The sequence below is a fragment of the Gopherus evgoodei genome, chromosome 4 (assembly GCF_007399415.2).
Source record: "Gopherus evgoodei ecotype Sinaloan lineage chromosome 4, rGopEvg1_v1.p, whole genome shotgun sequence".
In the NCBI taxonomy this organism is placed as follows: Eukaryota; Metazoa; Chordata; order Testudines; family Testudinidae; genus Gopherus; species Gopherus evgoodei.
The window spans coordinates 5727684-5749302 of NC_044325.1; positions in this window are offsets into that span (position 1 = coordinate 5727684).

A 21619-nucleotide genomic window follows, 5' to 3' on the forward strand; every position below is an offset into this window, starting at 1 on the left:
GGCAGCTGTACAAACAGAAAACCTTTCCACTGACTTCAGTGGGAGTTTAAAGCAGTGCCTGAATCTCGCTGGCCTGAGAATCTGGAGGTGCCAGGGTACATATAGCCGCATTTGCCTCTCCCCTCCTGCACCCATCCCAGATCCTGCACAGATATTTGTTCAGCAGGAAACAAGGATTCCGCCTTCTGATTCCTAGGTTCTTTGTAAATCCAATAGCAGGAGGCGGCTCACAAGAACACTCTAAGCACAGCACACTGGGGCATTTGTACAGTGATAAAATCCATTTCCTTGTTACTCACTGATGAGCAGCACCGGTTGTGAAGTGCGAGGTAGCAGAGTACATCTACACAGCAAACAAAAGCAAAGGAAAAACTCCTCGGGGCAGCCCAGATCAACCTCAGCCCAGGTCAACTGGCTCAGCCTCATGCTATGGCTCTAGAAATAGCAGTGTGGACATTCCCAGTGGGGCTGGAGCCTGGGCTTTGAAACTCAGGGACACAGGAGGGTCTCAGAGCCTGGGCTCCAGCTGGAGTGGGAATGTCTGCACTGCTATTTTTAGCGCTATAGAGGAAGCTCAAGTCAGCTTACCTGGGCTTTGAAGCTGGCTGCTGCAGGGTTATATTTTGTTTGTTTCTGGGGTTTTCCTTTGTTTGTTGCAGTGTAGATCAGTGTTTTTCAAAGTGCTGGGATGTAGCATGTAAGGCCCTGGGGCACTCTGCTCAGCACTGCTGACCGGGACCTTAAAAGTCCTGTTGGCAGCGCTGCCCAGCTACCTGTTCTGACACCGCGCTGCTCCCCAGAAGCAACCAGCAGTGGGTCTGGCTTCTAGGAAGGGGGGCCACAGGGCTCTGTGCACTGCCTGAGTACTGGCTCTGCACTCCCATTGGCTGGGAACCGGCCAATGGGAGCTGGGGGGCAGTGCCTGTAGGCAAGAGCTGTGCAGACCCGCTTGCGCACCTCCACCTAGGAGCTGGACCTGCTGCTGGCTGCTTCAGGTGCAGTGCGGTCTGCGGTGCCAGGACGGGTGGGAAGTGTGCCTCTGCACCACGGCTGCGTTGCTGACCGGGGGCCACCGGAGGTGAGTCTGCACCCCAATGCCCTGCCCCAGCCCTGAGCCCCCTCAAACCCGGAACCCTTTCCTGTACCCTAAAGCCCTCATCCCTGGCCCCACCCCAGAGCCTACACGCCCTCCCACAGCCCAACCTCCAGCCCTGAGCCCCACCCCAAACCTGCAGCCCCCTCCTGCAGCCCAAATCCCTCATCCCTGGCCCCACCCCAGAGCCTTCACCCTCAGCCCAGAGCCCTGACCCCCTCCCTCACCCCAGCCCAGAGCCACCTCCCACACCGTGAACCCCTCATTCCTGGCCCCACCCTGCAGCCCTCACCTTCACACCCCAACCCTCTGGCCCAGCCCTGAGCCCCTCCCACACCCCAAACCCCTCATCCCCAACTCCATTGGGGCACAGGCATCAACAATTTTCTTCAACTGGATCCCTAGAAAAAAAGATTTAAAACCAGTGGTGTAGATGAGCCTGTACAGTCTACTCCACCCCCAACAGACAACACTCACTGGACAATCCCAGCTTTAAATAAGCGAGTGGGCGTTTTGACCTGCCAATACAACTCCATTCATTACCTTTTCCATGGGAAAAAAAAAATCAAACTAGCCTAAAATAGAGCTGGGTAACACCAAATACGAAGAGTACTTGTGTAATAAACAGATAGTTAAGGGTTAATGTTTCTTTTACCTGTAAAGGGTTGAGAAGCTCAGTAAACCTGGCTGACACCTGACCAGAGGACCAATAGGGGGACAAGATACTTTCAAATCTTGGTGGAGGGAAGTCTTTTGTTTGTGCTCTTTGTGTTGTTGTTCGCTCTTGGGACTAAGAGGGGCCAGACCTACATCCAGGCTCTCCAAATCTTTCTGAATCAGTCTCTCATGTTTCAAACTTGTAAGTAATTAGCCAGGCAAGGCATGTTAGTCTTATGTTTGTTTCCTCAACTTGTAAATGTTTCTTTTTGCTGGAAGGATTTTACCTCTGTTTGCTATAACTTTGAACCTAAGGCTAGGAGGGGCCCCTCTGGTCTATAGAAATCTGATTACCCTGTAAAGCATTTTCCATCCTGATTTTACAGAGATAATTTTTACCTTTTCTTTCTTTAATTAAAAGCTTTCTTTTTAAGAACCTGATTGATTTTTCCTTGTTTTAAGATCCAAGGAGATTGGATCTGGACTCACCAGGGATTGGTGGGGGAAAGGAGGGGGGGATAGTTAATTTCCCCTTGTGTTAAGATCCAAGGGGATTGGATCTGGACTCACCAGGGATTGGTGGGGGGAAAAGAGGGGGATGGTAAATTTATCCTTGTTTTAAGATCCAAGGGGTTTGGATCTGTGTTCACCAGGGAATTGGTGAAGTCCCTCAAGGCAACCCAGGGAGGGGATGAAGTTTTGGGGGAACAGAGAGTGCCCCAGACACTGGAATTCTGGATGGTGGCAGTATACCAGAGCTAAGCTAGTAATTAGGCTTAGAAGCGTCCATGCAGGTCCCCACATCTGTACCCTAAAGTTCAGAGTGGGGAAAGAAACCTTGACAACTTGCATGCCCCTCCTGGCTTGTCTAAGCTACACAGACAATAGTCCTGTGCTGGAATACAGAGTGCAGATCCCCAGAAGCAAGCCACTCCCACCCCACCTCCAATGGACCAGCAGGTAACATTGTGAAGACAGAGTTCATAGTGTTTCAGGCCAGAAGGTACCATTAGATCATCTAACCTGATCCTCTGTATGGCACAGGCCATTACATTTCATCCACATACCCCTGTATGGAGCCAGGAGCTTGAGTTAGACTAAACCACTTCAGTCCTCAGGAGACTGATGTTGTGAGCCACAGGCAGGGACCAGGGGAGCCCTAGGTGTCTGCGATGTCCCAGGGCCTGGCAATGGCAGGGAACTGATCAGGTGAGACATGCCTAGAGGATCCATGCAGGTAATTGATGTGTAATGCTGCAGATAGGATTGTTCCACCTATTGCACTGGGTTACAGGGGGCTTGCTCACTCCCTGCTCACTCCCAGCATGCCTACCAGGAAAAGCATGGCGAGGAGGGTTGCCAAGCAGAGTAACTTCTCATGCTGACTATGCCCAACAGCAACATAGCAGCCTCTCTTCATCTCTGCTGTTACTTCCCTGTCCAGACAGAGAGGGCTCCGTTCACTATTCATTTTTCTGTTGCAGGGCAGGGCTTGTTGGGGATGAAGGAGGAGGGCTGAACAGGTGCAGTTTAGTCCTAGTGGGAGAAACTGAAGGTTCTGCTCCCTGAACTCACAAGGCCCCAGAGAGAAGTATAATCAAGTGCCCCCCCTCCCCATTGGAACCTGTGGAGGATGAATAGCTCCTTCAGGAACCATGTTTCTTAGACTCCTACTGCAGATGCCCTAGAAACCCGTCCAAAAGGGTTCTCCGCTGTGTGGTAGCGGGGGTGGGGAACAGTGCAAGTTAATTCCTCAGGCAGCATTAACTTCTGATGGTTTCCTCCATGGGATTGAAGGTGAGGGATAACGAGCACGTCAGAGCTGGCTCCTTAGCTTACTGCTTATCCTCCGGGGGGTTCCTCTAGATCTGCAGAGCCCAAACCAAGGATGGGGAGAAATAAGAAAACCTGCCTCAGAGCTGAAATTGCGGATTGGGCCAATGGGCAGAAAAGGCAACATGGTTGCACACAACCTCCCAACAGTTAGATATGCCAACCGTGCCAAGCTTTGAGCAGTGCAGCCAGCAGAAGAGCCAGCTGAGGAGCTTCACTGCCCAAGGCCTACCACCATATGCCTCAGAGTTCCTGTACACAGGCACACATCCCTAACAACGAGGAGGATCAGGTAGTTACCTCTCTCTATGGAGCTGATATTCAAAACACCAAAGTCTGCTCTTTTGGCACTTTGGTTTTGTTTGGTGTCACAAACCTGCAACAAACCCCCCATCTGTGGATATCCAAAATCAACATCAGAGCACAGATCTCTACCATCTGAGCGAAAGAAATAATTCCATTAACTAGCGGTCGTAGGAAGCCTTTATTTCCTGGTGAACCAGCCACTAAAGCAGGACATGAACATTTTGCTAGTGAATTGTACACAGTAAAATAAATACTACCGAGACTAAAGCACATGCTTAACTTTACAAACATAAGCAGTTTCACTGAAGTCAATGGGACTACTCGTGGGCTAAAAGTAAATATGCATGCAAATATTGGCAGGACTGGTGACTAAATATAGAATTAAATATGTAGGGCTGGCAGAAACAGTGAGAAATCATCAAGTTCAGACCCCTGTGCTGATGCAGGTCCAAGTAAAAGTAGAGCATCTTGACAGGTGTTCTTAAAAACCTCCACTGATGGGAATTTCACAACCTCCTTTGGAAGCCAGTTCCAGAGCTTTACTACCTTTACAGTTAGAGCGCTTTTCCTAATATCTAAGCTAGTCTCCCTTGCTGCAGGGTAAGCCCATTACTTCTTGTCTTACTTTCAGTGGCTGTGGAGAACAATTGATCACTGTCCTGTTTATAACAGCTGTTGTCATACTTAGACGACATGTCAGATCCCCAGTCAGTCTTCTCTTCTCAAGACTAACCAGAACCAGGTTTTTTCTGTTTGTTTGTTTTTTTAAACCGTTCCTCATAGGTCAGGTTTTCTAAACCTTTTAGGATTTTGTTGCTTTCCTCCAGACTCTCTCCAGAGGAAAGTTTTTCTCCTTTTGTACAAAACAGTGAAATTGCATTTTTTGTCATTATTATCTAAAATATGATTTTTAAACGCTGTATTCTTAAATGGTTAAACATGATTTTACCGATTTTCAGACAAATGGTGAAAAAAAAAACCCAACAACCCATTAAACACTGCTTTTGTCTGACCATGATCTACATAGCCTAGATATATGGGGGGCGAGGGGGCAGGATGCAAAGAAGGAAAGGAAGAATTTAAAACAAACCTCAAGTCAGATCTGTGACATCCAACCAAATTCTTACGAGAGGTTGTTGTTCTTTTTTCCCCCAGTGTTGCTGTCTGTAATCGAATTAAATAGCCATGGAATGGTTCTGAACAATGAAATGTAGAATGAGGATATTCTACAGACCATAATGGGCACTGAGATTCAGCTTTCTGTGCTTAGTGAATCCTCGATGGATTCAGCCACCAGGCCTTCTCAGCTCCGCGACTTTCAAAACAAGAGGATATTTGTCATTCAAGTATTTCTTGGCACCGCTGGAACCTAGGGAAGCACACTGGGAATGCAGCAGGGCCCCTGCTACAATGCTGCATTGAAAGACTCCCATAGACATCACTGAACTTTGCATCAGGCCCTGTGGGAGGCCCTTCGATGGGCAGCCAGGTGCCCCCAGTTTTTGTGTGCCCCAGTATCACACCCCATCATCTCATTTTCTCTCCCTTGTCCTGTGTCAGGTCAGTGGAAAAGGAGGGCCACTGTCAGTCCTTTGGGGAGGCAACTGGAGGTGCATCTGTGGGTGGTTTTAGTGCCTAAGGAAGGGGAACAGATGAGCCATCTAGGTAGCAGCATGTTGAAGGCCTGGCCTTAGGAGCAGCTCCTCTGGCTGGCTGGATTTAGCGTTGCCAAGTTTCTAATTGCACAAAACCAAACCCCCTAGGCTTACTTCTTCCCTGAGCCCCCGCACCCCCGCCTGCTCCTTTACTGAGGCCCCACCCCTGCTCACTACATTCCCCTTCCTTCGGTGGCTTGCTCTCCCCCACCCCCGCTAATTTTAACTGGGCTGGGGCAGGGGGTTGGGGTATGGGAGGGGGTGAGGGCTCTAATTGGGGGGCAGGCTCCAGGGTGGAGCCAGAAATGAGGGGTTCAGGGTGTGGAAGAGAGCTCTGGGCTGGGGCTGGGAGTTGGGGTGTGGGGGGGAGGGTTCTGGCTGGCGTGTGGGTTCTGTGGTGGGGCTGGGGCTGAGGGGTTTGGGGTACAGGAGGGGCTCCAGACTGGAGCTGAGGGATTCGGAATGTGGGAGTGGGCTGAAGGTTGAGGCAGAGGGTTGGGGCGTGGTGGGGTACGGGCTCTGTGCTAGGAGTGTGGACTCTGGGGTGGTGCTGGGGATGAGGGGTTTAGAGGTGGAAGGGGGCTCTGGGTGGTGCACGGGGATCAGGACTCCAGCTGGAGGTGCAGGCTCTGGGAGGTGTGGATGAGGGATTGGAGTGTAGGAGGGGGCCCTGGGTTTCAGGAGGGCTCAGGGCTGGGGTAGGGGGTTGAGGTTCAGGGTTGGGGTGCGGGATTACCTCAGGTGGCTTCTGGTCAGCAGCACAGTGGGGCTAAGGCAGGCACCCTGCCTGTCCTGGCTCTGTGCTGTGCTCCAGATAGGGTGTCCAGACAGCAAGTGTGAAAAATTGGGACATAGGGTGGGGGGATATTAGGCTCCCCAAATATTGGGACTGTCCCTATAAAATCAGGACATCTGATCACCCTAGCCCTGGAAGTCGCCAGCAGGTCTGGCTTCTAAGGTGCAGGGGCCAGGAGGCTCCGCGTGCTGCTCTTGCCCATAGGCACCGCACCCCCCCAGCTTCACTGCCCGTGGTTACCAGCCAATGGGAGTGCGGAGATGGTGCTTGGACAGCGTGCGGCACCCTGTGCCCCCCACCCCTGCCTGGGAGCCAGACCTGCTGGCAGCTTCCGGGGCGCAGTGCGGTGCCAGGACAGGTAGGCACTAGCCTACCTTAGACCTGCAGCACCAGCAACTGGACTTTTAATGCCCCAGTCTGTGGTGCTGACCAGAGCCGCCAGGATCCCTTTTCGACTGGGCATTCCAGTAGAAAACTGGACGCTTGGCAACCCTAGTGGAAATAGGGGCAGCAGCAACTTTCTTGGCACTACTGCCTCTGTACCTTTGAGGGAACAGTGGGTCTGGGCTCATTCTCCTCTTCCCTGTCCCCTCTGGGCCTACCCTGGTGCCCCTGCCCCTCCAGAGGCCCCAGCTCCCCAAGACGGAGGAACCCTTCTCTAAAAGTGTTGGTAAAGCAGCTTGAGGGCGTTCTGCAGATCAGGTAGATTAATGAAGTTTATTCACAGAGTAAGAGGTGGTCAAAAGTGGGAATTCTATGAGAAACTTCGAATGAAATGAAAAACATTTGTTTAATTCAGAAATGTCTGGATACTCTGTTAATTGGTTCTTTCACAACATTTTTCAAAAATAATTTGGTGTGAATCTCTTTGAAATGGAAATGTTTCATTTCTACTCCAAATGAATCAAAACTCCTTCCACATTTCCAGTCCTCTCTCTGCTCCCTGCTGAAAAATGGAGGAGGCTAAGTAGAGGGGAACAAAACACAAAAAAATCTTTTCAAGCTGATTCGATTTGAGTTTTGAACAGAAAAACATTTTCATTTCAAATTGTGTAACTGAAAAAATGGAAAACCTCAAACAACAGGGAAACATCGTGGGGCGGTGGTGGGAGGGAAGTGTCATGTTTGAAAAGTCTTGTTTCATTAAATCTTTCCATCCAGCCCCACTATAGGAACCTGGGGCATCAATTTACAAGAAATAGTGGGGGCCATTTTAGAGACCATGAGAGCCCCTTTATTGGCAGACAAAAGTATTTTCCCCCCAGTATTACCATACATTGGCAAAGTGTCTATTACTTCAGAAGTGACTGGTATTCTAAAATATAATAGCCCACTGCTGCTACCAGCTAACCTTTAACTCAAGTAGTAAAGGTCTGCTGTGTTAAAGGTCCCAAATTCAAGCCCTGCTCAGGACCCTGAGGAACACAGCTGCCTATTTTAGTAGCTTCCCTACTTCCATAATGGCAGAAGGAGACTTTAAAGAACTGGCTGCAAAAGCTGAAGTGCCCCCCATGACTGACATGCCCAGTGGGGTGCCAGCTAGAGATTGCAGTGGGGAATCCTGCAGATTGTTCTTTGAGAAGGTCAGTCAGCAGGGTGCATTCTCAGGGCAATCTCTTATTGGCTAGATGGGAGATCAGTCAAGGGGGAGAAGACACCATTGGTTCCTGAGAAAGCACAACAATGTAACACCTTTCCAACATCGTGGTTCAGGTTGCAATAGCAGCAACACAATGTCCAGCATGTCAAAAACTCACTGCCTGCCTGCCCAAAGCTGCAAAGCATCATAAAAGATTAGGGTTGGAAGAGAGCTTAGGAGGTCATCTAGTCCAACCCTCAGTTCAAAGCAGGACAAATCCCCAACTAAATCATCCCAGCCAGGGCTTTGTCAAGCCCAATCTTAAAAACCTCTAAGGAAGAAGATTCCACCACCTCCCTAGGTAACTCATTCCAGTGCTTCACCACCCTCTGAGTGAAAGAGTGTTTCCTAATATCCAACTTAAACCTCCCCCACTGCAACTTGAGACCATTGCTCCTTGTTCTGTCATCTGCCACCACTGAGAACAGTCTAGATCCATCCTCTTTGGAACCCCCTTTCAGGTAGTTGAAGGCTGCTATCAAATCCCTCCTCAATCTTCTCTTCTGAAGACTAAATAAGCCCAATTCTCTGAGACTCTCCTTGTAAGTCATGTGCTCCAGCCCCCTGATCATTTTCACTGTCCTCTGCTGGACTCTCTCCAATTTGTCCACATCCCTTCTGTAGTGGGGGGCCCAGAAATGGACACGATACTCCAGCCATGGCCTCACCAGTGTCAAATAGAGGGGAATAATCTCTTCCCTCAATCTGCTGGCAGTGCTCTTACTAATGCAGCCCAATATTCTGTTAGCCTTCTTGGCAACATGGGCACATTGTTGACTCATATCCAGCTTCTCATCCACTGTAATCCTCAGGTCCCTTTTTGCAGAACTGCTGCTTAGCCAGTCTGTAGCAGTGCCTGGGATTCTTCTGTCCTAAGTGCAGGTCTCTGCACTTGTCCTTGTTGAACCTCATCAGATTTCTTTTGGCCCAATCCTCTAATTTGTCTAGGTCACTCTGGACCCTATCCTTACCCTCCAGCATATCTACCTCTTCAGTGTCATCTGCAAACTTGCTGAGAGTGCAGTCCATCCAGATCATTAATATATGGAGATATACCTATCTCATAGAACTGGAAGGGTCATCAAATCAAGTCCAGTCCCTGGCCTTTAGTAGTAGGACCAAGTACTATCTCTGACAGTCGCCACTCCCCCCCCCCTTTTTCCCCTGATCCCTAAATGGCCCCCTCAAGGATTGAACTCACAACTCTGGGTTTAGCAGGCCAATATGCAGACCACTGAACTATTCCTCCCCCCAAAATGAAGATGTAGAACAAAACCGGCCCCAGGACTGACCCCTGGGGCATTCTGCTTGATACCTGCTGTCAACTAGACATTGAGCAGTGGATCACTACCCATTAAGCCTGATGATTTAGCCAGCTTTCTATCCACCTTGTCGTTGATTCATCCAATCCATATTTTTTTTATTTGCTGGCAAAAATACTGTGGGAGATCGTACCAAAACTTTTGCCCTTGGTGAATCCATGTTGACTATTCCTGATCACCTTCCTCTCCTCCAAGTGCTTCAAATGGATTCCTTAAGGGCCTGCTCTCTTAATTTCTTATCACCAAAAAGGCACAGGGCAGACCCTCAGCTGGTGTCTAGACGTGGTTCCATGGACTCCAGCAAAGCTATGCTGATTTATCTTGGTGGAGAAGCTGGTCTCCCACTCAGAACATCATCCTTACGGGATATGCTGTTTGCCTTTCCATTTTCATGTTAAAGCAGAGACTTCAATTTTCTGGGGTAAAATTCATCAGATACATTTAGATGAATTTTCAGATGGAATCCAATTAAGTACCCTGTGATCCTCAACATTAATTCCAGCCCTTTCATCTTCAGAAGGAAAAACAAGTGGCTTTGAGAACCTTTTAAAAAAATTTTTGCGCTAATCTGTCCATTGCAGTCCAGAAATTGGTGCCAAAAGAAGATACTGAGAAGAGAGAGTGGCATTCATGGCCATTGCTCCAACAGCGAAGCGAGAAGAGCTTTATAAATGACAAGCACAGAGCTCGCAAGATGTAGACACTTGCAGCCAGCTAGACTGCAACTGTTCCTAAATGTAGCCAAGCAGAGGAGTAGTAGCAGAGACAGCATTCCCTGCTTGTGCGGCTGCATTAAAGCTATACCCACCACACCTTTTAGTTTTTGGTCGAAAGCATGGATTTTCCCCAAGTGTTTTTGTCTGGAGCAAACAAATGGAAGGGGCAGGTGAGGGAGCAGAGACTCCATCACCCTGTGCATCATCTAGCAAAGCTGCCAGTGCAAAAGGGGCAGAATGCTTTTGAGGTTTGTACGTGGCGTAATGCAGCCCAGAGCCCCCTTCTGGGATGGTACAGATTACACCCTGCCTTTACTTACAGCTCTTCCAAAAGGCAGAACTTGCTTAGTTTTAATCTGTGGCATCCAAGCCTCCATTGACCTCAGTGGGAATTTTGAATGTGTGAGGAATACCATTCCTAGCTCCTGAGCAGAGTTTGATTAATGCCATCCAAGAAGGTCATCTACAAGTGTTGAGTTACTGTTGTTTTTCACTAGAGCCCTAGAGCAGTTTTTGTTGTAGCCAAAGGAAAGGCACAGAAACATTCACACACACATCCCTGGGAGTAAACACCAGGTACGTTTTCAATCAGTTACTTTAGCTGAACTTCTGTCATCACCTTCACTTTGTGAGAATGCCTCGTAAGACGCTTATTGCCAACTGGCTTGTGGTGCAACAAAACGACAGGTTGGTTTTGTCGGGATATTGCTGTTGATTTAAAGAGACGTTGAATCCAAGAGAACCTGCAAAATAACTACACAATGTTGTAATGCTGTTTTTGGAATACAGTCTTTCAGTGCAATAAAAAAAATCATTCCATATTCATCTCCGACTTCGGCGCACAATAGACAAACACCCATAGAGACTCAATTACTGTAGGGCTGATGCAGTGCGTCCTCTTTAACTAAATTGTAGCTCTATTTCTGTGGCTGCAAGAATAAAGAGCTGTCAGTAAACTTCATCACTGATGACAGATTTGCATTTTGCAATATCAGGAGACCCACATAGTATTATGTAGTCCTGAATGAGTGTTACAGTCCTTTCTGTTGTGGGAAGGAGAGATATAAACAAAGAAAATTCAAAGTGAATTAAGCTAATTGCTATAACTGCAAAAACTCTGGAAATCTAAGTCATTGCAAACTCTACCAGTCATTTGCTCCTGAGCAAGTGATATTTCAGTTCTTCCCTATGTAGCCTTTTCACCTTGAGTCATCTAAACACAAGACATTAAGCTAAATTGATTTCTCTCTCTATTGGGACTAGGTCCACAGTTAAATCAGATATTGAAAAGATACCATGAAGTAGAATCAAAAGATGGAACTGCTCGTGCTTCAGGCCCTCCAGGTGCCTCTGTGGGGATTGTGCAATGTCAAACTTGCCACAAAGCTGTGGAGCTGTAGCACTATAGTTATACCAGTTCTATGCCAGTGTAACGTGGATGCTGAGGAACCATAGACTCATAGGAGTGGAAGGGACCTTGAGAGCTCATCTAGTCCAGCCGCCTGCACTCAAGGCAGGACTAAGTATTATCTAGACCATCCTGACTGGTGTTTGTCCAACCTGCTCTTAAAAACCTCCAGCGATGGCAGGTCCACAACCTCCCTGGGCAATTTATTCAAGCACTTAACCAACTTGATAGGATTTTTTTCCTAATGTCCAACCTAAACCACCTTGGCTGCAATTGAAACTATTGCTTCTTCTCCTATCCTCAGAGGCTAATGAGAACAATTGTTGTCCTTTCTCCTTGTAAACCTTTTATGTACTTGAAAACTTATGTCCCCCTTCAGTCTTCTTTTAAGGCTGAACAATTTTTGATTATCATCAGATCCATCAGCTGTTCCATATCAAGTGGCAGGACAAGATCAGAAACGAGGATATTTGAAGCCTAACCTAGCAACTGCCTCCATCAGCACTGGTTTGGTTTTGGCATCTCTCTTGCTACTGACATGTTTTTAGAATGGAAGATCAACAAATTCCAAAATGTGCCCAACAAGGAATGCCACCACATCGCCAGTGATCATATCAGCACCAAAAGTGTTAGCCGTGCAGTAAGATCGTATGTTCAGTTTATGGCCATCACTGGCAATCGGGCCACCTTAAGGATATAGTCAGAGATCTATCTGGGTAATATTTGAGCCCTTTAGAATTTGCCGTAACTGTCAAGATTCTGTTGTAAATTGGCTGCACCAATAAGTTGTCTGGGTGTCACACTAGTTCATCCATCTGTCCAAACTGGTCATGGATCTTATGCTTAGCAAAAATGATTCAAACTTATGGAATTGCAGTCACCCTCTTCAGCCAGGGTATCTCTGGGTTATCATATCTTCAAGCCCAGCAAGTGAATTGTAGATGACCAGGAAAGATTTTCCGGGAAGTGAGGAGATGATAAGGTTATAGGTTGAATTACTCAGATGGCAAGGGGTAGAAAGGCGTCTGCCGCATGATTGATTCAAGACAGGTACGTTTACTGTTTCAGCCAACCTTGAAATGATGGAGTGCCTCATCACGCTGTAACATCAATGCTTCCTCAGTGGTAGTCCAGTGAAGCTATTACCACTGCACTCTTTGCAGTGCACCTCTCTGGAGCCAGGGGAGCTCTGCTTCTGCCAGGGGCATCCCTAGTAGGTTGAAGCTTTGATGGCAAGAACATCCAGTTTGCCCTGGTAAGGGACACTAAGCATGGGAGATAATTGGATCCCTGAACCTGCTCTTGGTCAAGTCAATGGCCAGACCCTGACCCTGCTGTGCTTCAGGCAAGGAAGCCCTGCCAGGCCTGTATCCATGGAGCAGTACTGAAGTGAGAGCCAGAGAGACATTGAGGGATTAGGAGTCTAAATTGGCATAATGAGCTAGCAGGTGATTTCTTGGGCCCCACACTTCTTCTCCCTAAGGGAAAAGGAAGCGGAGGATGTTGCAGGCCAACAGCTTTCCTCTCTCACAACCAGATGTTGTTGGGGGATGTGCACTGAACCCCCACCTCTCCACTCCTACCCAGTACAGGTACCCAATGGACTTTTACCATTGACATCAATAGGAAATAAGGGCCTGCACCTGTCCCGAGTAGGAATAGGTGTGACATCAGTTCTTTAGAATCCTAGGGTTAGAAGAGACCACAAGGGTCATCTAGTCTAACCCTCTGCTAGGATGCAGGATTTCTTTTATTATTCTTGTTTCCCTGTTCTCATAAGCTTAAATTCCAGCCTCCTTGACTTATGCCATTTAAGGGAAGCCTTGCTCTCCCAGGAAAGCCTTATTGTTGCCAGCTCTCACCATTTCACTGCGAGCCTTGTGATATTTGGTGTTTGTTAGAGTGCCAGCTCCTGGAGTCATGCAATTCTTAGTATTTATTGATCTGGATTAAGTATAAGCATCTAGCCCTTATGACTGCAGAAAAAGACTTGAAAATATCAATTCTAAATTCTCAAAATCATGAAGGAAAATAACGCTCCACAAATGTATTCTTTGTATAAATCTCAATTTTTGAATGGTTCATTATGGAAGTTTTCATATGTGCTGCAGGCAACACTACTCGCCTTCTTCCACTTGGAGCAGGTGAAGTCTGAATAATATTTTGTTTTCCAAGTCATGAATGGGAGTGTACAGTCCTCAGATATATCTTTCCATGGCCCTCCATTTCCCACTCAGACCCACTCACCTGTTCCAGCCCACAGACTCCCCAGACATGATGTAGTTCTGAAAATCGAGACAGGTTCACTTAACAATGTTTAGGTCCAAACCTCTAAGGGATGGAGTCATTAGCTAAATAACTAAGTGTGACAGAGCCTTTAGACACACTTGTTCTCTTCACTGGTACAGTTAATGTCAGAATGATCGCAAATGACACCAAACTACTTGTTTTAGGGCCAGATTCTGCTCTCCCACCTAGTGTAAATTCAGAGAAAGTCCATTGACATCTCTCTGAATTTACACTAGGTGGGAGAGCAGAATCTGGCCGTAAAATAAGTAGTTTGGTTGGTGTCATTTGCAGTCATTCCAAGATTAAACTGCAAGAAGAATTTGGACCTTCGACAGGAAACAAGTATATTCCAGTGCTAAGTTAGTTTTAATAATATCCTGTTTATATTAGGCTTGCTTTCCCTAAATGGGTCTAGTTTTTGTTAATCTTGAGTTTCTTGTCATGATCAGGATAACGCCAGTTAAAAATGTCTGTAATGCTCCATGTACTTCCAAATTAATTACCCAGCACGTTGTATTGCTCTGCAACCAGCAAGGCCAAACTGCATTTCAACAAAAGCCGCTATAGCACAAGACAGTGGTCCTATCCTTTCTCCACTGAAAGCACACTCATTGTTGCCAGTGGGAGCTCCGTGTATGGAACAAGTATAAATATTTAATGCACACAATATATTCTTGGTTAATCTTTGACACTTGTTACTTTGATGCTTTGAGGCAGGTCTCAGACTATGTCTCTGAATGTTGTTGCTAGCTGCTCGTAATGGAAGCTGCACAAGTTGAGAGCCAACCTGCTCTTATTAGAACATAAGAACATAAGAACAGCCGTACCGGGTCAGACCAAAGGTCCATCTAGCCCAGTGTTTGTCTATCGACAGTGGCCAATGCCAGGTGCCCCAGAGGGAGTGAAGCTAACAGGCAATGATCAAGTGATCTCTCTCCTGCCATCCATCTCCATCCTCTGATGAACAGAGGTTAGGGACACCATTCTTTACCCTTCCTGGCTAACAGCCATTTATGGACTTAGCCACCATGAATTTATCCAGTTCCCTTTTAAATATTATTATAGTCCTAGTCTTCACAACCTCCTCAGGTAAGGAGTTCCACAAGTTGACTGTGCGCTGCGTGAAGAAGAACTTTCTTTTATTTGTTTTAAACCCTGCTACCTATTAATTTCATTTGGTGACCCCTAGTTCTTGTATTGTGGGAATAAGTAAATAACTTTTCCTTATCCACTTTCTCTACATCACTCATGATTTTATATACCTCTGTCATATCCCTCCTTAGTCTCCTCTTTTCCAAGCTGAAGAGGCCTAGCCTCTTTAATCTTTCCTCATATGGGACCCTCTCCAAACCCCTAATCATTTTAGTTGCCCTTTTCTGAACCTTTTCTAGTGCTAGAATATCTTTTTTGAGGTGAGGTGATCACATCTGTACACAGTATTCGAGATGTGGGCATACCATGGATTTATATAAGGGCAATAATATATTCTCAGTCTTATTCTCTATCCCCTTTTTAATGATTCCTAACATCCTGTTTGCTTTTTTGACTGCCTCTGTGCACTGCGTGGACATCTTCAGAGAACTATCCACGATGACGCCAAGATCTTTTTCCTGACTCGTTGTAGCTAAATTAGCCCCCATCATATTGTATGTACAGTTGGGGTTATTTTTTCCAATGTGCATTACTTTACATTTATCCACATTAAATTTCATTTGCTATTTTGTTGCCCAATCACTTAGTTTTGTGAGATTTTTTTGAAGTTCTTCACAATCTGCTTTGGTCTTAACTATCTTGAGCAGTTTAGTATCATCTGCAAACTTTGCCACCTCACTGTTTACCCGTTTCTCCAGATCACTTAGGAATAAATTGAATAGGATTGGTCCTAGGACTGACCCTTGGGGAACACTACTAGTTACCCCTCTCCATTCTGAAAATTTACCATTAATTCCTACCCTTTGTTCCCTGTCTTTTAACCAGTTCTTAGTCCATGAAAGGACCTTCCCTTTTATCCCACGACAGCTTAATTTACATAAGAGCCTTTGGTGAGGGACCTCGTCAAAGGCTTTCTGGAAATCTAAGTACACTATGTCCACTGGATCCCCCTTGTCCACATGTTTGTTGACCCCTTCAAAGAACTCTAATAAATTAGTAAGACACGATTTCCCTTTACAGAAACCATGTTGACTATTGCTCAACAGTTTGTTTTTCTATATGTCTGACGATTTTATTCTTAACTATTGTTTCGACTAATTTGCCTGGTACTGATGTTAGACTTACCGGTCTGTAATTGGGATCACCTCTAGAGCCCTTTTTAAATATTGGCGTTACATTAGCTAACTTCCAGTCATTGGGTACCAAAGCCGATTTAAAGGACAGTTTTCAAACCTTAGTTAATAGTTCCGCAACTTCATATTTGAGTTATTTCAGAATTCTTTGGTGAATGCCATCTGGTCCCCGTGACTTGTTAATGTTGAGTTTATCAATTAATTCCAAAACTCCCTCTAGTGACACTTCAATCTGTGACAGTTCCTCAGATTTGTCACCTACAAAAGCTGGCTCAGGTTTGGGAATCTCCCTAACATCGTCAGCCGTGAAGACCGAAGCAACGAATCCATTTAGTTTCTCTGCAATGACTTTATTGTCTTTAAGCGCTCCTTTTGTATCTCGATCATCAAGGGGCCCCACTGGTTGTTTAGCAGGCTTCCTGCTTCTGACGTACTTAAAAAATATTTTGTTATTACCTTTGGAGTTTTTGGCTAGCCGTTCTTCAAACTCCTCATTGGCTTTTCTTATTACGCTCTTGCACTTAAGCTGGCAGTGTTTGTGCTCCTTTCTATTTGCCTCACTAGGATTTGACTTCCACTTTTTAAAGGAAGTCTTTTTATCTCTCACTGCTTCTTTTACATGGTTGTTAAGCCACAGTGGCTCTTTTTTAGTTCTTTTACTGTGTTTCTTAATTTGGGGTATACATTGAAGTTGGGCCTCTATTATGGTGTCTTTAAAAAGGGCCCATGCAACTTGCAGGGATTTCACTTTAGTCACTATACCTTTTAACTTTTGTTTAACTAACCCCCTCATTTTTGCATAGTTCCCTCTTTTGAAATTAAATGCCACAGTGTTGGGCTGTTGAGGTGTTCTTCCCCCCACAGGGATGTTGAATGCTATTGTATTATGGTCACTATTTCCAAGCAGTTCTGCTATAGTTACCTCTTGGACCAGCTTCTGCACTTCACTCAGAATTAAATCTAAAGTTGCCTCTCCCCTTGTGGGTTCCCGTACCAGCTGCTCCATGAAGCAGTCATTTAAAGTATCGAGAAATTTTATCTCTGCGTTTCATCCTGAAGTTAAATGTTCCCAGTCAATATGAGGATAATTGAAATCCCCCACTATTATTGGGTTCTTAATTTTGATAGCCTCTCTAATTTCCCTAGCATCAAAGGAAAGCCTTGTACATCCCCAGCCTCATGCATCTTGCTTCTCTTGGAAGAACTGAGATCACATGAGTGGATCTGGCTGTAGGAGCATTAGGAGAAGGCTTTGGTGGCCCATGGAACTTGGCATCCATGGACATATGGTCTACAATTCATCATGCACTAGCCCAAGCTGTGGGGCCAATTGTGAGAAGCTGTTTGCTATTCCAGAGAGAGGTTTAATTCCTTTTTAAAGCATTTTTGTGTTTTGTTTTTCAAATGCATTAGGTAAAAGTTAGAAATAAAAGCCGCCAGATTTTAAAGCATCAATACAAAACTCAAAATGGAAAGGCCGAGACATTGTAATACATACAATTCTTCTCACATCCCAGATCACAGAGGATTTTCTGCATGTTCCTGTATTTGCTACTGCTATACTGGGAGTGGGCAAAAACTTCATGGAAGCTGGTGGGCATATCCATTGCCTTTTTTTCAGGCGAGTTGTAAGAAGTGATTAAGCTCCTTTATGGCACCGAGAGCTGGAACCACCCAAAACACAAGCACATGGCAAGGCTTGAGGAGAAGCTGAAACATATGGGTTCCCTGGAAACCAATCTAGCAAATGCAGGGACAAAGGCATTGATTGGTGGAGCTGTGAGTGTCTGTACGTGAAACCGAAGCAGGATAAAGGCCACAGGGGCAGACAAACAAGGCAGCCAGAAATCCAAGGACAGTTACAGCTTTACTCTGATCATAAGCTAAGACAGCTTTTGGGCAGCGATGGCTAGGAAAGAATGAAACTGTCTCCTACTGCATCAGAGAAACAGACCTGTAGGTACATTCTTGTAAGCAGACAAGACTGCATCAAAGAAATATCCTAACTCCATTGTCAGTTCCTTCTCCTAACTGAAACAGCCCACAGGATCCTGACCACAAGCTCACTAGTTGAGTCAACAAAAGTGGTAACACTATTTAAAAATGCCCAATGCTAACATGACAACTATGTGTTTTCCTCAGTTAAGCTATTTACACTAATTTGATTTGAAATGTAGCTGTAAATATTTAATACATTGTATTTTACAAGTTAGCATTGGGAACTTTAAATTAGCAGTTATACATGTAAAGCATAATCGCATCACATCACTCAAGTAGTTACCTAGGAAAAGTAGCCACAGATGGCCAATTACTTCTGGTAAGAATTGATTATAACCTGTTATTCTCAATATGTGTATGGGGATTATCTGAGCCTTTCCCACTGACATACCTCCCGTTTGGTCCTTGGCTCACTACCGGGAGGGGAAGCAGAACAGGAGACTGGTGCTGACTTTACAGAGGAAGGCAGATCAAGCTTCATTCGCTCTGTTGCACCTATTAACACTACCATAATCACAAATCATCAGAAAGCGGCCCCACAGTACAGCTGGCAGGGTTGAATGCCGTGTTGTTATGGCATTCCTTCCAGCAGGAATTCCACTCTGCTTCCAGCCCAGAGATCTCAGTAATGAGACTTGTGCAGCCTCACATATTAAATAAAAGCTCAGACACATTAAAAAGAGACAGAAAAATAAATCTTTCTCCGCTATTCCTCCCCACCCCATTCTTTTAAGTGATGGCAATATGAAACAGCCCTTCAGTGGAAGGGCGAAATACATTAGTAAACAAGCCAGCATTTTACGGTCAGTATACCCATGATTAGGGTAGTGTGAAAGTTCCACAATATCTGGGAAACAAAGCTTGGGTGGGAAATATCCAGCTCTGCCCAGGACTGTTGGCCTATTCAGTCATAAATACAAAGCATTCTATACCCACGGAGAAGCCTCTTAGCCCTCCGAACTGCGCTGTGTTATGGAGGAATGTGTGTGTAACGGTCAGTGTCAAGACATGGTGTGTTGTGTTACATGGTCCACCCCTGCCTCTCTGCAATGGGAACAGCTTACCGGGCGGGATCTGTCAAAGAAATCAAGCAAATAGGACACCGAATGACCCGATAGTAAGTCAGTGTACCTGTGTGTTTCATTTACTCCAGTTGTACAATCCCACATAGTTGCTCTACTTGTTTCACATTCTGAAGGCGGATGGCTCATCAGGCCTGCGTCAAGTCTGAAATCCTGGGACCACAGGTTCAAATCTAGCCTTTATCCATCTATAGGAGATCATTTCCTATGGTTTTGGCTCTCACATTGGCGCCTGTCTACATGAACGTTGAGTCTGTGGCCAGCTGGGGTGTAAATCGACATGACCCGAGCCTGCCACACAGTAACTGTCTGCATGGAGCTTGCTAATAGACTCATAGACTCATAGGTCAGAAGGGACCAATATGATCATCTAGTCTGACCTCCTGCACAAGGCAGGCCACAGAACCCTACCCGTCCACTTTTATAACAACCCCTAACCCAGGACTGAGTTATTGAAATCCTCAAAATTGGTTTGAAGACCTCAAGCCGCAGAGAATCCACCAGCAAGCGACCCATGCCCCACGCTGCAGGGGAAGGCGAAAAACCTCCAGGGCCCCTGCCAATCCGCCCTGGAGGAAAATTCCTTCCCGACCCCAAATATGGCGATCAGCTAAACCCTGAGCATGTGGGCAAGACTCACCAGTCAGCACCCAAGAAGGAATTCTCTGCAGTAACTCAGTTCCCATCCCATCCAACATCTCCCCACAGACCATTGAGCAGACTTATCTGGTGATAATCCAAGATCAATTGCCCAAATTAAACTATCCTATCATAACATCCCCTCCATATACTTATCAAGCTTAGTCTTAAAGCCAGATAAGTCTTTTGCCCCCACTACTTCCCTCGGAAGGCTGTTCCAGAACTTCACTCCCTTAATGGTTAGAAACCTTTGTCTAATTTCAAGTCTAAACTTCCTAATATCCAGTTTGTACCCATTCGTCCTCGTGCCTACATTAGTACTAAACTTAAATAATTCCTCTCCCTCCCTAATGTTAACCCCCCTGATATATTTATATAGAGCAAGCATATCCCCCCGCAGCCTTCTTTTGGCCAGGCTAAACAAGCCAAGCTCTTTGAGTCTCCTTTCATAAGGCAGGTTTTCCATTCCTCGGATCATCCTAGTAGCCCGTCTCTGGACCTGTTCCAGTTTGAATTCATCCTTCTTGAACATGGGACACCAGAACTGCACACAATATTCCAGATGGGGTCTCACCAGCACCTTATATAACGGTACTAACACCTCCTTATCCTTGCTGGAAATACCTCGCCTGATGCATCCTAAAGTCGCATTTGCTTTTTTAACAGCCGTATCACATTGGCAGCTCATAGTCATCCTGCTATCAACCAATACCCCAAGGTCCTTCTCCTCCTCTGTCGCTTCCAACTGATGCGTCCCCAACGTATATCTAAAATTCTTATTATTAATCCCTAAGTGCATGACCTTGCACTTTTCACTATTGTATTTCATCCTATTACTATTACTCCAGTTTACAAGGTGGTCCAGATCTTCCTGAATAGTATCCCTGTCCTTCTCTGTGTTAGCAATACCCCCCAGCTTTGTGTCATCCGCAAACTTTATTAGCACATTCCCGCTCTTTGTGCCAAGGTCAGTAATAAAAAGGTTAAATAAGATCGGTCCCAAAACCGATCCTTGAGGGACTCCACTAGTAACCTCCTTCCAGCCTGACAGTTCACCCTTCAATACGACCCGCTGGAGTCTCCCCTTTAACCAGTTCCTTATCCACCTTACAACTTTCATATTCATCCCCATCTTTTCCAATTTAACTAACAGTTCCCCATGTGGAACCGTGTCAAACGCCTTACTGAAATCGAGGTAAATTAGATCTACCGCATTTCCACAGCGCACTTTGCTCTACCCGCTTTGAAATGGGAGTTGATCAAAGCACACCAAGGAACCATTCATGGGGACGTACACTGCACACCTCTTTCAGTCGCAGGAGGTGTATCTACCCACAGAGCCCAAAATAGCAGTTTAGACTGTGCGGCCCGGCTTAGGGGAGCCAAGACATGCCTGACAAGTGCGGGCATGAAGTCAAGTACGTACCCTACACAACTGTCTACTTACTCAAGCTGCGCTTCCCCTCGGCACAGCTATTTTTAGCAGTATTGTGTGCCGTGGCCTCCCTGCTGCTCCCACTCAGGGAAAGACTGCAGAGGTTGGAAGGCAGCCTTTTCCCACCGCCTCCCCTCTGCCAGAGCCTTTCACTCACATGGGTAGCAGCCTGCAGCCACACATACCCTACGTGCTGCCTGAAGTGGTGCACAGTGTAGACACAGCTTGGAGGGTAGGGATAGGATCCAGAGGGACCTAGACAAATTAGAGAATTGGGCCAAAAGAAATCTGATGAGGTTCAACAAGCACAAGTGCAGAGTCCTGCACGTAGGAAGGAAGAATCCCATGCACTGCTACAGACTAGGGACCGAGTGGCTAGGCAGCACTTCTGCAGAAAAGGACATGGGGGTTACAGTGGGCAAGAAGCTGGAGATGAGTCAACAGTGTGCCCTTGTTGCCAAGAAGG